Source organism: Protopterus annectens, chromosome 5.part1 (genome assembly GCF_019279795.1).
Source record: "Protopterus annectens isolate FY-2018-M chromosome 5.part1, PAN1.0, whole genome shotgun sequence".
Lineage (NCBI taxonomy): Eukaryota > Metazoa > Chordata > Ceratodontiformes > Protopteridae > Protopterus > Protopterus annectens.
This window is the reverse complement of record NC_056736.1, coordinates 620296454-620310411: the sequence shown is the minus strand read 5'-3', so window position 1 is coordinate 620310411 and position 13958 is coordinate 620296454.

Below are 13958 nucleotides of genomic sequence, written 5' to 3'. Positions count from 1 at the left end.
CTGTTATCCTCAGATATGCCAGTACTGGCCTGGTGTGGCAGGACCTGCTTATAGAGAGCAGGTTGACCCTGCATCTGCATTGATAGCATGATACAGGTATTCCCTGGTGTCAGTGGCATCAGTCCCTACAGGGCACATGTGTAAGGCATTATATGGCCTCTGGATCACATTTGATGGCACCACATATGTTACAGGCATCCAGTGGAGAACATAGCGAAGGCACATTCTCCACAATTATGTGCCTATTGTACTGCTGGACAGGGTGCCTTGCCCTCTGCAGTCCACTGCAATTACACCATGCTTACTATCTGTCGTCAATGTGCAGGGTACTAGCAACATAGCGGGATATTCTAGGCAAGTGTTTTTGTGTATGACACATGGGTTCAGAACATATTCCGGGTAATAGTAGGGCTGCATACCTTGTTCACCAGGCCTTTTGCCAGATGTAGGGGTATGGATTGCCAACACAGTCCCTTGGCTGATTGACATCTGTACTCCTCATGAGGTGGACATTATGACATATAATATGGACAACACCATATAGGAAAACTACAAAATCCACTCCCCAACATGTCCAGTGGTTAGACACTCACATCTACACAGGTTTTGACTGTCAAACACACATACATACCTGCTATGTCTTGGAATAGAACCCCTACCTAACTAGTTTATCACACCACAGCAATATGCAGTTACAGCATGTGCTACGGGGATTACTAGGTTACAGGAGTCCCAGATATGTATTACTAGGTGGGTGACAACAGCAGGATTGCCAAAGGTGGTTATGTGAAATGTAAAGAGTGTGCATACTCTAAAAAGCATTGTTCCTTTCTCAGGCAGATAGATAGACACACACACACACACACAGTTGGCCTGTCTTGGACTAGAACCCCTACCTAACTAGTTTATCACACTACAGCATTATGCAGTTACAGCACACACTACAGTGATTACTGGGTTACAGGCATCCCAGAGGTGTATTTCTAGGTGGATGACGTCAGCAGAAATGCCAAAGGTGGTTATGTGAATTGCAAAGAGTGTGCATACTCTAAAAAGCATTGTCACTTTCTCAGACAGACACATAGTTGGCCTCTCTTGGAATAGAACCCCTACCTAGTTTATCAAACTACAGCAATATGCAGTTACAGCACGCGCTACGGAGAATACTAAGTTACAGCAGTCCCAGAGGTTTATTTCTAGGTGGGTGACATCAGCAGGAATGTCAAAGGTGAGTATGTGAATTGTAAAGAGTGTGCATACTCTAAAAGCATCATTTCTTTCAGAAGCAGGCAGGCAGGCACACACACACACACACACACACTTGGCCTGTCTGAGATTAGAACACCTACCAAACTAGTTTAGCACACTACAGCATTACACAGTTACAGCACACGCCATGGAGATTATTGGGTGACAATAATCTCAGAGGTGTATTCGTAGGTGGGTGACAGCAGGATTGCCAAAGAAGGGCATTTCAAGTGTACTGCGAGTTGTACATTTTATTATTTTATTTATTATTTTATTTTACATTTGTTGACCGGGCTAGTCTAACTGGATACATGTCCATTTTCAGTAGAAGCCCGGGGAGAAAAGCTCCAGAAAAATATTAAAAAACATTAAAAGATTAATAGAGGATTTACAGAAAACAAATATAAACAGTAGTAATTGTTACATAAAAACATTGAGACCAAAAAAAAAATATAGAAAAAATTGATTAAATTTTTTTTTTTTTTTTTTTTTTTTGTTACAGAAGATGAACTACTCTTAGTAAATGTAGCATAATGAAAATCATTTAAGGGTAGTCTACTAAAGAAGGTATAATATACTTGTAAACATTGCAATTATATGCAAACCTTAGTATAAAGAAGCATTGTAGGAAGGTTGTAGTAGAAGTAGGTTGAAGAAAGAAAAAGTTAGAAAGCAAAAATAGGAGAGCAGTTATATACATAAGAGGGGTAAAAGGGGTGAAAGTGGACCCAAGGAAGTAGGAAGATAGAAGTGAAAGAGGTAAGCAATTTAGTCAGGGTTTGTGCAGGGGCACAACCAGTGTGATTTTAGGTGAATTTTGAGTCTTAGTTTAAAGAGAGACAGAGATGGTAGTAGAGTTAGGTCTGTAGGTAGAAGGTTCCAATGTTTGCCAACAGTGTTTGAGAAAATGCTATCACCTGACAAGTTATTAGACTTCGTAGTACAAACAAGTAATCTACTTGAAGAGCGTAGTGAAGTTAGATTAGTATAAGGGGTGATAAGGTTAGCAAGAATAGGAGTATTTTTAGGTTGATAAAAGATTTTGTGAGCAATGATGAGTTGGGAAAATGTTAGCAAGCTAGGTAATTCAAGCCAGTTGAGCTGCTTAAGATTAAGACAATGGTGTGTCATGTATGGATTGCTGGTAGCAAACCTGGCAATATTGTTATAGGCGTGAGAAATTTTACCTGCGTGTACCTACTGCTTACTGTCACAAAAACACATTTACACCTGCTTACAACTACTGGAATGATGGCTAATGTAATCTACCCTGGGGATTGTGGAGTTAGGGTGGGGGAATGATGGGTATGGTCTTACACCCCAGCGACCTCTTTTGTGTCACTGCTCGATAGTGGCACAGGAAAATAACATACCCAACTGTAGTCGTGCTTGACTGTGTATTCTTTACCATTCCTAACTATGTAATACTTTGTAGACACCGATCACCACAGATGGCTACCATGGTGTGCTAAAAGACATTACACATGTGTATGCCTGGCTACAGGGTAGTCTCACACACACAAACATGCACACACTTGCCAGTATTGTGCATACACGTCTTGCCTATGTAAAGGTAACTAGTACAGTGGTATGCAGTTGGGGTATGTGCCACAGAACACATACAATCACACTTACTCTGATTCCACTTCTGCGATGGGTGACATCACAGGACTGATTACTTGCAGTGGGGAGGGGGGAGAGAGAGGATTAGCTGTTGACAAGGATAAAGGCCAGTGCAAAAGGAGGTATCTCTTTGGAATGCAGCAAAACCCACTACCATGACAGGATGCAGACACAAATACACACACACAACCACACTCAGCCATGTGCTGACACACACAATCAGGCATTTGTTGACACACACTCTCAGGTATTTGCTGTCACACACACAAACACACACACACAGCTACCAGTGGTGGGATCAGAACTCCTGCCTATCTACAGATCACTATTACAGTACTACACAGTTATGAGACACGTCACAATTATTACACATTCCAAGGCAGTCAGAATGCCCTTCTAAGATTGAGGACAACAACAGGGAGACTGACAGTCATGAAGTATGTAGCTGTAAACCTGTGTGCTTAAAGTAGGTGTCCATTACAACCTGTATGCACAAACAAAACACATAATCTGCAGGTAGGCCTGAGAGGTATAGTTGTAGCACAACAGGAACCTGAACTGGAGTATGGCCATCTGTGGAATGAACAACTACTATCACTATACAGGGTTACAGTGGGCATGTTCATACACTTAGTAGCACAGGGCTGTTTGGGATGCACTATGACTACAACTACACAAGGTTATACTGGGCATGCTCATACACTTAGTAGCAAATGGCTTGTTGGATGCACTGACTCAAATTACACAAGGTTGCAGTGAGTATGCTCATACACTTAGCACAGTGCTGTTTGGAATGCACTCCAATTCTAACCACAGAAGGCCACAGTGTGCATGCTCATACACTTACATGTACAGAACATGTTGCAATGGATTCCTATTGTAAACGCACAGGTTTACAGCTGTGTACATCTTACCTGTCAGTATATATGCACATCATACTGGTTTACTACCTGATACCTGTATGTGGCCCCATAAATTATATATCTGTGTCTGTGCTGTGTGATATATGCATACATGCAAATGAAGTACTGACATATATATGTTAAGTATACACATTCATGCATGTGTGGACGTGACAGACAATAGGTTACCTGGGACACACAGGCAGATGCTACCTACAGCATGTTTCACATACCTTGCTGCCCTAAAAGGCATACATTGATAGCAGGTAGTGGACAGTGGCATTATACGTGGATCAGTGGCATGTGCAAGCATAATGTGTGAGACACATTGTGTAATGGTACTGAGGTGCAGATGTCACGATGACCTCTCCCGGCTGTGTTAGTAGTTGTCATTATTAGCAGGACTGCTACCCTAAGTATATCTCACATTGGTCATATACACAATTTCTGCTGCTGTCCGTCACCTTACATGAGGCATTTGCTACCAAGCACATTACTGCCACTTGCAGTGATGTCATGGTATGAGTAGCAACTACTAGACCAAAACAATGAGCCAATGTCCTGTTGTTATTATGAGGTTGTCCAGTGTCTGTCATTCCAGGCTGTCATGACTGAACGACAAGCCTTCAACAGAGAGCACATGCATCCATGTTTCACGTGTGTGTGTGGATAATACCTAGGTCACATTTACCCATATAGCCACATTCCAAGGCAAATGTCCTACACCCAGAAGTAACACCCTGACACCTACAAGATGATTGCATTGAATGCTTATGCTAACTAGTGCTAGATGTGTGGGTTTAGTAATCCCTTTGCTCACTGTAGAACCTACAATGGGGAATACTGACATCTGTGCAGTGAGGAACACCTGGCTGAAGGCTCTGTAGTGCACAATTGCACTACCATCATATAACCCAGATCCAGACATGTGGGCCATAACAGTGTTATGGACCATTCCAGGTGGTGGTGTCTACATATTCATAAAGGCTACTCACATGTAAAGATCACTACACCAACATAACTCATCACAGATGAGTCAGGTACAGGTAACAGTGGCAAATGCTGCATTCTAGGTTGTATCCTCATATTTTTATTTATTTATTTATTTATTTTACATTTGTTGACCGGGCTGGTCTAGCTGGATACATATCCTTTTTCAGTAGAGGCCCGGGGAGAAAAGCTCCAACATAATAAGATAAGAGAAATTAAACATACAGAGAAAAAATTAAACATACAGAGAAAAAAAAAATTTATACTATTAACATAGGTATAAATGAGTACAGCAAACAACACGTGTGACTAATTTACCATTCATACGCGGAGGAGGTAGGTTGGAGAGGGAAACCTAGAGGAGGAGGTACTAGTCTCCAGGAGGTGATGAGTCTAGTGCGGTGGTTGTTGGCTGGGTTTAGTCTGGTTTAGGGCAAGGACATAACCAGTGTGATTTCAGGAATTCACTGAGGTTAATTTTAAATAAGTTAAGTGAGGTTATTCGTCTTAAGTTGTTTGGAAGTGAATTCCAGGTTTTCCCTATGGAGTTGGCATAGATGGCATCACCACCAGAGTTCTTGGATTTGATGGTTTTTATTTGAACACTATTAGCTGATCGGAGGCAATTAAGGTTTGAGTAGGGTGGAAATATTTTGCTCAGAGCAGGGACTCTATCAGGTTGGTTAATTATTTTAAATACTTCCGTGAGTTGGGTGAAGTTGAGAAGATTGGGCAGTTCAAGCCAGCCAAGTTTCCTTAGGTTAAGGCAGTGATGAGTACGGTAGGGAGTTCCAGTTATAAATCTAGCTATGTGATTATAGGCAACGGAGAGCATGTTGAGTTCGCGCTTATTGAGGAAAGATAGGATAGGGGAAGCGTACAGGAGGGTAGAGAGAAGATGAGTGCGAGCAATGGTTAGTTTGGCATGAGGGGTCAGAAAATTCTTAATGCGATACATTGAACCGAGTTTTTTTATTAACTGTCCTGATGGAATGGCTAATGTGAGTGTCGAATTTCAGCCTGTGGTCAATAGTTACTCCTAATAGTTTAGTGTTGGGAACAGGCTCTATGATGGTCCCGTTGGTGGATTTTACATGGAATGGGATATTGTTAGGAGATAGAGGTTCATTACCTAGGGGAGTGGCTGCTGAGGGGAAAAATAGCAGCAACTGGGTTTTTGCGGGATTAAGTAGTAGTTTCAGTTCAGTGAACCAGTTTTCTATTTTTGCAAAACAGTTCTGGGTTTTTATTTGGAGTTGTGAGAGGGAGATGTCAGAGCAGATCAGGGTAGAGTCATCTGCATATTGAATACAGGTTGCTTTGGGTATAACTAGGTGAAGATTGTTGATGAAGACTGAGAAGAGGAGGGGACCAAGTATGGAGCCCTGGGGGACGCCAATGGTGTTGGGGAGTAGGCCAGATAGCCTGTTTTGCCATTGGACAGCCTGTTGCCTACCAGTGAGGTAGGCTTTGAACCAATTTAGGGCTGGGTTATCTAGATGTAAGCCTTCCAGGGTTTGGAGCAGAAGCTGGTGGTTGACCATGTCGAAAGCTTTCGATAGATCCAGAAAGAGAGCAGAGGATATGAGTTTATTATTACGGTTATTATTAATTGAGTCAATAAAGGAGAGGAGAGCAGTGGTGGTACTGTGATAGGGGCGAAACCCGTGTTGGGAATTAGACAAGAGACTATTAAGGGTAAGGTAGTTCAGGAGTTGTCTGTGAACACACCTCTCCATGATTTTAGCTAGAGGAGACAGGATTGCTCTCGGTCTATAGTTGGATGTTTCCGTGGAGGTACCTCCTTTGTGGAGAGGGATGATGTATGAGATTTTCCAAATAGATGGGATTGTGGCTTTGTTTATAGTTCTGTTGATCAAGATAGATATGGGATAGGAGATAGCGTCTGACGCTATCTGAAGGTATTCCGCTGGGAGGTGATCTGCCGCTAGGGTGGTTGGTCTTAGTTTTTTTAAGAGGGAGCGGATGTAATGGGTAGGTACAGGTTCTAATTTAAAGGAAAGTGGAGTTGAGTCACAAGCGTAATTGGGTGATGAGGAAGTGTTAGTTATCTGGGTGGCTAGAGACTGTATGGTCTCCATAAAAAAGGAGTTAAAGGCGTTGGCAATTTCGACAGGATTTTTCCCTATGAGTTTCTCAGGGGTGGGGGTGGTAGATTTCCCAGGATGGAGGAGGTTATTAAATCCAGCCCAGAACTTTTTTGGGTTTTTCTGGTGTTTGTCCTGGAGGTGGCAGTAATACTGTTTTTGTCTTGAACAATGGCTGTTTTAGTCGAGTTTCTGAGTTGTTGGAATTTAATGCAGTCCAGGGGAGTTTTGGTGGCTCTCCATTTGTTCCAGGCCTGGTCACGGAGTTTGATTTTAGTTTTAGTCTCCCTGGTTAGCCAAGGTGCTATAAGTTCTTTGGTTCTAATTTGCCGAATGGGGGCGTGACGATCAAGTATGTTGAGGAAAGTATTGTTAAAGTAAGTAACACTCTCCTGTAGGGGTAGGGTTTTGAGGATGGACCAGTGACAGGATTTAAGTTCTGCAAGAAATTGTTGTTCGTTAAATTTCTTCTTATTTCTTACAGATCTATATAGAGGGGGGTTAGTTGTTGAGCTTCTGTGTTTGATAATATAGGTGATTAGGTGGTCGCTAAGGTCATTGGGAAGGGTTCCCCATTATATTTTAGTGGATCCTTATTGGTTAGTATCCAGTCAATGGTGCTTTCTTTTGTTGAGCATTTCCTATTCTAGTTGGTGATGCGATATTTTGGGAGAAGCCATGTAGGTTGATTGGAAGGGGTTAATTTTTCTTGGTGCAGTGAGACCAGTCAATATTGAAGTCCCCAAGTACTATGGTTTCTTGAGGGTAGTTAGATGTTAACCAGCTAAGAGTTTGTTCTAATTTTTCTGTGTTCTTCCCTGGTGGAATATACATTACAATAAGATTTATCGATTTTTGGGTGTTTAGGCAGAGCTTTAGAGCCATTAGTTCAATATTAGAGGCTTTAAGAAGTTGTATTGAATACCTGGTGACATTCATTGTATTCCTATACATAACAGCTATGCCCCCCCTTTTGTTACCCCTGTCTAACCTGTGGATATTATACCCAGGTGGGATTATCTCTTCGTCCTTGGTGGAGGGTTTTAACCAAGTTTCCGATAAGCACATAATATCAGGGGAGTAGGTAGCTAAGATAGCATGTAGATTGTGAACTTTATCATTCAAGCTTCTTAAGTTGAGATGGAATATGAGCAGGGAGCCTGTAGAAGTATGGGTGAGTTTGGGGATGTTTGAGTCCAGGATCTTGGTAGGACCTGGGTTGGGGTGGATATCACCGTATGTGGTAATACATTTTTTTAGGTGGTCTAAGAATCTTTGAAGTTTACAGATCAGTTTGTGATAGGCTCTATTGGTCGATATCTTAGGGTGGTAGAGGGTAAGATGCACCATTTTGGAGCTTATCCTGTTGTCAAGGTATGGAGAAGTAAAGATAACTAGAGAGGATAGGTTTGGATGGTTGGAAGTGTGTCCCTTTGGGAAGGGGATTTCCAGTAGAGTTTGGTTTTCATATCTAGTTAAGTAGTAGGGAATAAGTAGGTAAATTGCTATGAGAGGGGTTATGCCAAATGTGAGTTTGCCCATGATGGCCTAAGGAAGAGGAAGTCAAGGTGGGAGGGCTAGAAGACTTTACTTGGTGAGAGAGTAAGGCTGAAAGTATGGGAGGAGTAGTAGCAAATTGGGGGCGATTGTAATAGGTGGAGGGTAGTGGGAGGGGCTATTTGACTGAATAAATGTAGAGGTAGTGGGGGCGGGTGGGATATGGGGGCAGGGTGGGGAGCGGAGCGGGGAAGATACCGCCAGGAGTTCACAGGGTCTTAAAGGCAGCTGGTAGTGAGTACTGTTAGATTGCTTTCCAGGCTGCTGGTAGTGAGTACTGTTAGATTGCTTTCCAGGCTGCTACTTTGCTAGAAATGGTATTCACAGTTATTTGTTTTTGCAGCATATGCTGCTAAATTGGGTGGAGGTACTGACTGGTTCCTGCCAGTGGGACACTTTCCTGAATAATGTTAGGCTACAGGATATAGTGTTTTACCCTGAATTGTCTTTTTATTAGAGGAGTCTTTGTTCCAGATGAGATGGTCAGGTTAGTGCATTTGCACCAGGTTGGAGTCCTTAGGGCAGCATTAGGGGTCCGGGTGCCACGCGGTGTGTGGTAGTGGTGGGGGGCTACCTAGGATTACACAATAGCAATAGACATAGTTTAATATGGCAAAAATAAAGCTTAGTGATTATTTAGGCAATTTAAATTGTATTCAGAAACAAAGAAGCAATTACACTATTCAGTAACTGTCGCTAAACATTCTAAGCAGAAAGGGTTATTTCCAGCCTGTATAGTTTAGTTACAGTTGTAAGGCACCTTCCAACTTTACAGCAGTTACTTTACAGCATCTTCCAACTTTACAGCAGATATACATCCACCACCTTGCCCCCAGACTACCAACACACATCCATATGTGGTATGACATAGTATGGTAAACCACCAGATAACCCTTGATTGGTGGACTGTACCTAGGCCTACATCAACTGTACCCATGTACAGACACAGTTGCATAATGTGTTATGCAATGCAATAATACCACTGTTTGTAACCAGCTCAGTTGTACACATACCGGGGTCTCTCAGATGTTGATGGCATTAACACGGTCGACTGTTGCTGTACACCAGTAAACACCACCCTCATGGTTGGATATGACCTAATTGTACCTGCCCTGGATATGTACATCCCACACTCATACAACATAAATGACATTACCATAGCTTTTGTTATCCTTTCTACATACAGGTGGCTAAAATCATTACACACATGCACATGGCAGATAGCATGCTAACAGTACATAAGGTTTGATATCTATGTTAACAGAGGTAATATTTCCTCTCTACTGGTCACCCATGACACCTATCATATCATACAACACCCCATGTGGCATGTATGTCATTAGACATGTCCACATAATGCAATGCCTACAAACACACCCAAATAACAGGATCATAGGACCTACACAAGGCCTGTATTGACAGACTCAGGGAAATCCAGCTCTGCTCTGTATGTTCCTGAGTAGTCACAGGTGATATGTTCATGACATGTACAGCCATGTGTGGCCATAGCTCCTACATATACCCCATGTCAACGATTGCAAGTCATGCATGCTGTGTGCTGTCTGGACATTAGCCTTAGTACCACAATAGCCAGTACATGCTGGGGCGAGATGTTTACAAACCTTGCACATGCTTGAATGAGTATACTGCCTAGCTCTAACAGAGCACATTGCTGGCAGTCTTCCAGTAAACATGAGGTGTGTGTGGCAAATATGATGTGCTCACTGTTGACCATTACAGTGCCCTGGCTTCACCATGGCACTGTCAAGTAACAGTTTGTAGGAGCATGACATGGAATAATACTGTGTGTGTCTTGCTGATATGTGCTGTTGTCATATATGTATACTTGGCTACTCACTGAAGGTGTTGGTGTCCTACCAGTACATGAATACAACATCCATTATGGTGTAATGCTCGGCTATGTTTCACACATGGCATGTGGAAGGTGTGGAATGTATCCTCTTGACCAGCTAGTGCACTTACTGATGTAGACCGCATATGTGTACATGTACTGATGTTTGTGTAGATTCCGTGTGTGTGCAGTGTCTGATGTCTGAAGGTGACTGTTGTCTTAGTACATCATGCTGTTGCAATACAGCCTCAACATTGCCAACTCTATATGGTGATATGCTCTAAGTTCAGTAAGCCGTACATGAGGTATGGACAGATGTTTGGACATGACTACTAAGTGGTGGGGCCTCTTTGCAGATGAATGATTATTGAGGACAGCTCACTGGTGTGTTACAACCATTCCTACAATAACCTGCGTAACTGCTAAGGTCAGGTTTTGTTAATTGAAGTGGAAGGCAGACAATGTAGAATGCAGTGAGGGTGACACTGATAGCAAATCTCATGACACCTGTAACAGTAATATCTCCCCAGGGCATATATTGTGCATATATCAGCACAGTTGGCAAAGGAAAGAATCAGTAAGCTTTGTAGCGAAAGCGATAGTGCTGTACGTCTGGAATACCTATCATAAGATAGGCAGGTGTTTGATTCACAGTACTGGCATGTGTGGGTGTGTGTGTGTCCATATATGGCACATATGGTTGGGAATACATCCCACGTGTTTTCCCTCTCCTGAACACTGTTGTTGACGCCAGCACAGAGTGAAGTGTAGAAAGAAAGGCATAGGCAGGTGGTTGAACCTCACACATGTAAAGTGTCTGTATGTGTGTGACATAGGTGCATATTTTTGTGAATGCCACAGTGTGTGTGTGTGTGTGTGTGTGTGTGTGTGTGTGTGTGTGTGTGTGTGTGTGTGTGTGTGTGTGTGTGTGTATGGCTTTCCGTATGTATGGTTGTCCGGTCCCTGGAGTGAGGCTGTATTTTACCAAAGTGAAATGTTAATCCCCCCCATCCACTCAATACAATCTAGCTTGCCTATTGTTATCATCAATTGTAGACAGGCATTCTAACCGCCTGTTAACATGTACACCCTGGGGTGTGACCTGTTGTTACATAGCTTACTGATGGACCCCGCTCCCCACATACACTCACTGCACTGTAGTATCCCTGTTGATGTCCTCGATCCTAGGCCATTCTGACTATCTGTACATGTCTAATCTCTGTGGCGCGTCTTGTAATTGTGTAGTACTATAATGATGGTATGCACATAGGCAGGGGTTCTCATCTGAACACTGGCAACTGTGTGTGTGTGTCAGAGTGTGTGTTACTGGGATTCCCTGAGTGTGTGGGTGTGTCTGTGTTTGCATGCTGTCATGGCAGTGGGTATTACTGCTTCCCAACGAGAAGCCACTATTTCCACTGGCTTTAACCTCCTCCCTGCTCCAGGTAACTATACCTGTGATGTGATGGCTCTGAACACAGTAGCTTACTACACAGCTATCATGCTCTTGGAACATTAGAACAGTAAACCTAATTGAAACATGGGAGAATATAACTGTGATGTGGAAGCTACAAAGTGCATTCAGGTATTGTCATACTGACCGGTGGGTAGTCAATATGTACATATGGGACACTAACTGCAGACACCGACATCCCCCGGCACATATAACTACACTTGAAAGAGGAAGGCAGAATGTCAAGATCAACATGCTGTTAGTGTTGTTACACATGATACGTACTGTCAAACATACAAAATGCATTCTAAAACTGTAATACATGGTATGTCTGCTGCCTGTCAACACTATTCAACAATATTAATCTACAATTGTCTACCTAGTATCTTCACCCTGTGCATCAGACCATATGAGCATGTCCCTGCACCAATGGTGTGGCTGACGGGGATGCGGCACAGGCATAATCATATGCACAGGGTAATAATGTTTGCCAGAAGCCTAGGCTGCACCATTGGATGACATCATGTGTGTGTGTGTTAGAGCCAGTGATATCACTGCATGTGTGTGGATGTTATGCAAGTGTGTGTTGAGGTGCCCTACATTTGTTTCCGGTGTGCATGTTTATGCATGCACACAGGTCTGGCATGTGGCTGGCCTACACAGGGGTATTATTGACAGCTGCAGACTGTACAAGGCAGGTTTCACAGTTCACGGTGTCTGGCCATGGCCCTGTGACCTGTGCCTGCCAGGGGTTGCATGGGCACAACCAGGCAGAGGTCCAGATTGGGTATTGTCTGATGACACATGTCCACTGGAATCGTGTCCCTGTTGGGACCATCCAGGGCCATGTGCATGTGGCCTGCTGTGTCCTGGTGTGGACTGCACAGCATCAGCTGCACTGCTGCTGCTACAGCCACTATGGGAGCGGGCATGTGCAGTAGCATGTTCACGTAGACCTTCAACAGGTGATGTAGCTGACCTATGTCCACGTGCCTGGTGCCTCCCTCCCACCAGATGTTCCAGCACAGACATTCTATGCTCAAGGATTGACATGCCACAGTCAAGGACTCCCACCATGTCACCCAAATGTCTATTCAAAAATTTGTGAGATGATGGTGAGCATTTGTAAGTGCCTGGATGTTGTCAGTTAATGAATGGACAGCAGCCCTCTGAAGTCTCAGACCTTCTCTGTTGTGCTGTATGGCATGTGCCTCCATTACAGCCTGAAATATGTGTTTGGTAACACCAGCTGATGTGCTTTGTCTCACAGGGGCAGGTTGGCCAGTGGTCCTCCTAAGAGCAGCACTGGGCACATGCCTGTGTGGGACATCACCAGTCAGTTGACTTGGATCATGGTGTGCAGGCACACCTTCCATAGCCTCCACACTTCCCTGTTCCATGCTACCACCTGCCAACTGTCCTTCCTCTATGGCCAGTGGTGATGAGGTATGTGTAGGCAGGGGAACTGTGTGCGAAGATGAGGGGAGACAGGTGGAATGGCAACCAATGGCACAGATTCAGCCCCTGACAACCCTGCCTGTGCCTCAATCATACTATCATTATCACTGTTAGAGTCTGTGGGGACACTAACATCAGGTGGACCGCAGGAGGGCAATGCAACTACATCAACACCTGTGAGGGGAAGACAAGAACTGTACATTACAAGTTATACCAGACACACACACAGACATGCACAGACACGCACAGACACATACAGACACACACAGACACAGAGACACACAGACAGACCGACACACAGACACATACACTACATGCAGGTGATATGGCAGATGGCATTCAGCTTAGACAATTATAGTTTCAGCTTAGACAATTATAGTGGTAGTTATCATACATCCCTGAGTTGCACACATGCTACATGCAGGTGATATGGCAGATGGCATTCAGCTTAGACAATTATAGTTTCAGATTAGACAATTATAGTGGTAGTTATCATACATCCCTGAGTTGCACACAACAGCATGCATGTGTTATAGTAGATGGCATGCACCTTACACAATTATAGTGGTGGTTAGAATACATACCTGTATTGCACCATTTGTGTTAGTAGCCTATGCCCCATACCTGCAACACAATGCATGCACTTTGCACCATTGCACCGCACTGCCATAGTGTGTGCAGCATACACCACATGTTAACAGACCATTGCTGACCTTTGTAGATCTGCCACTGATGCTTTGTGTTGGGCACTACCCTATGTGTGAGGA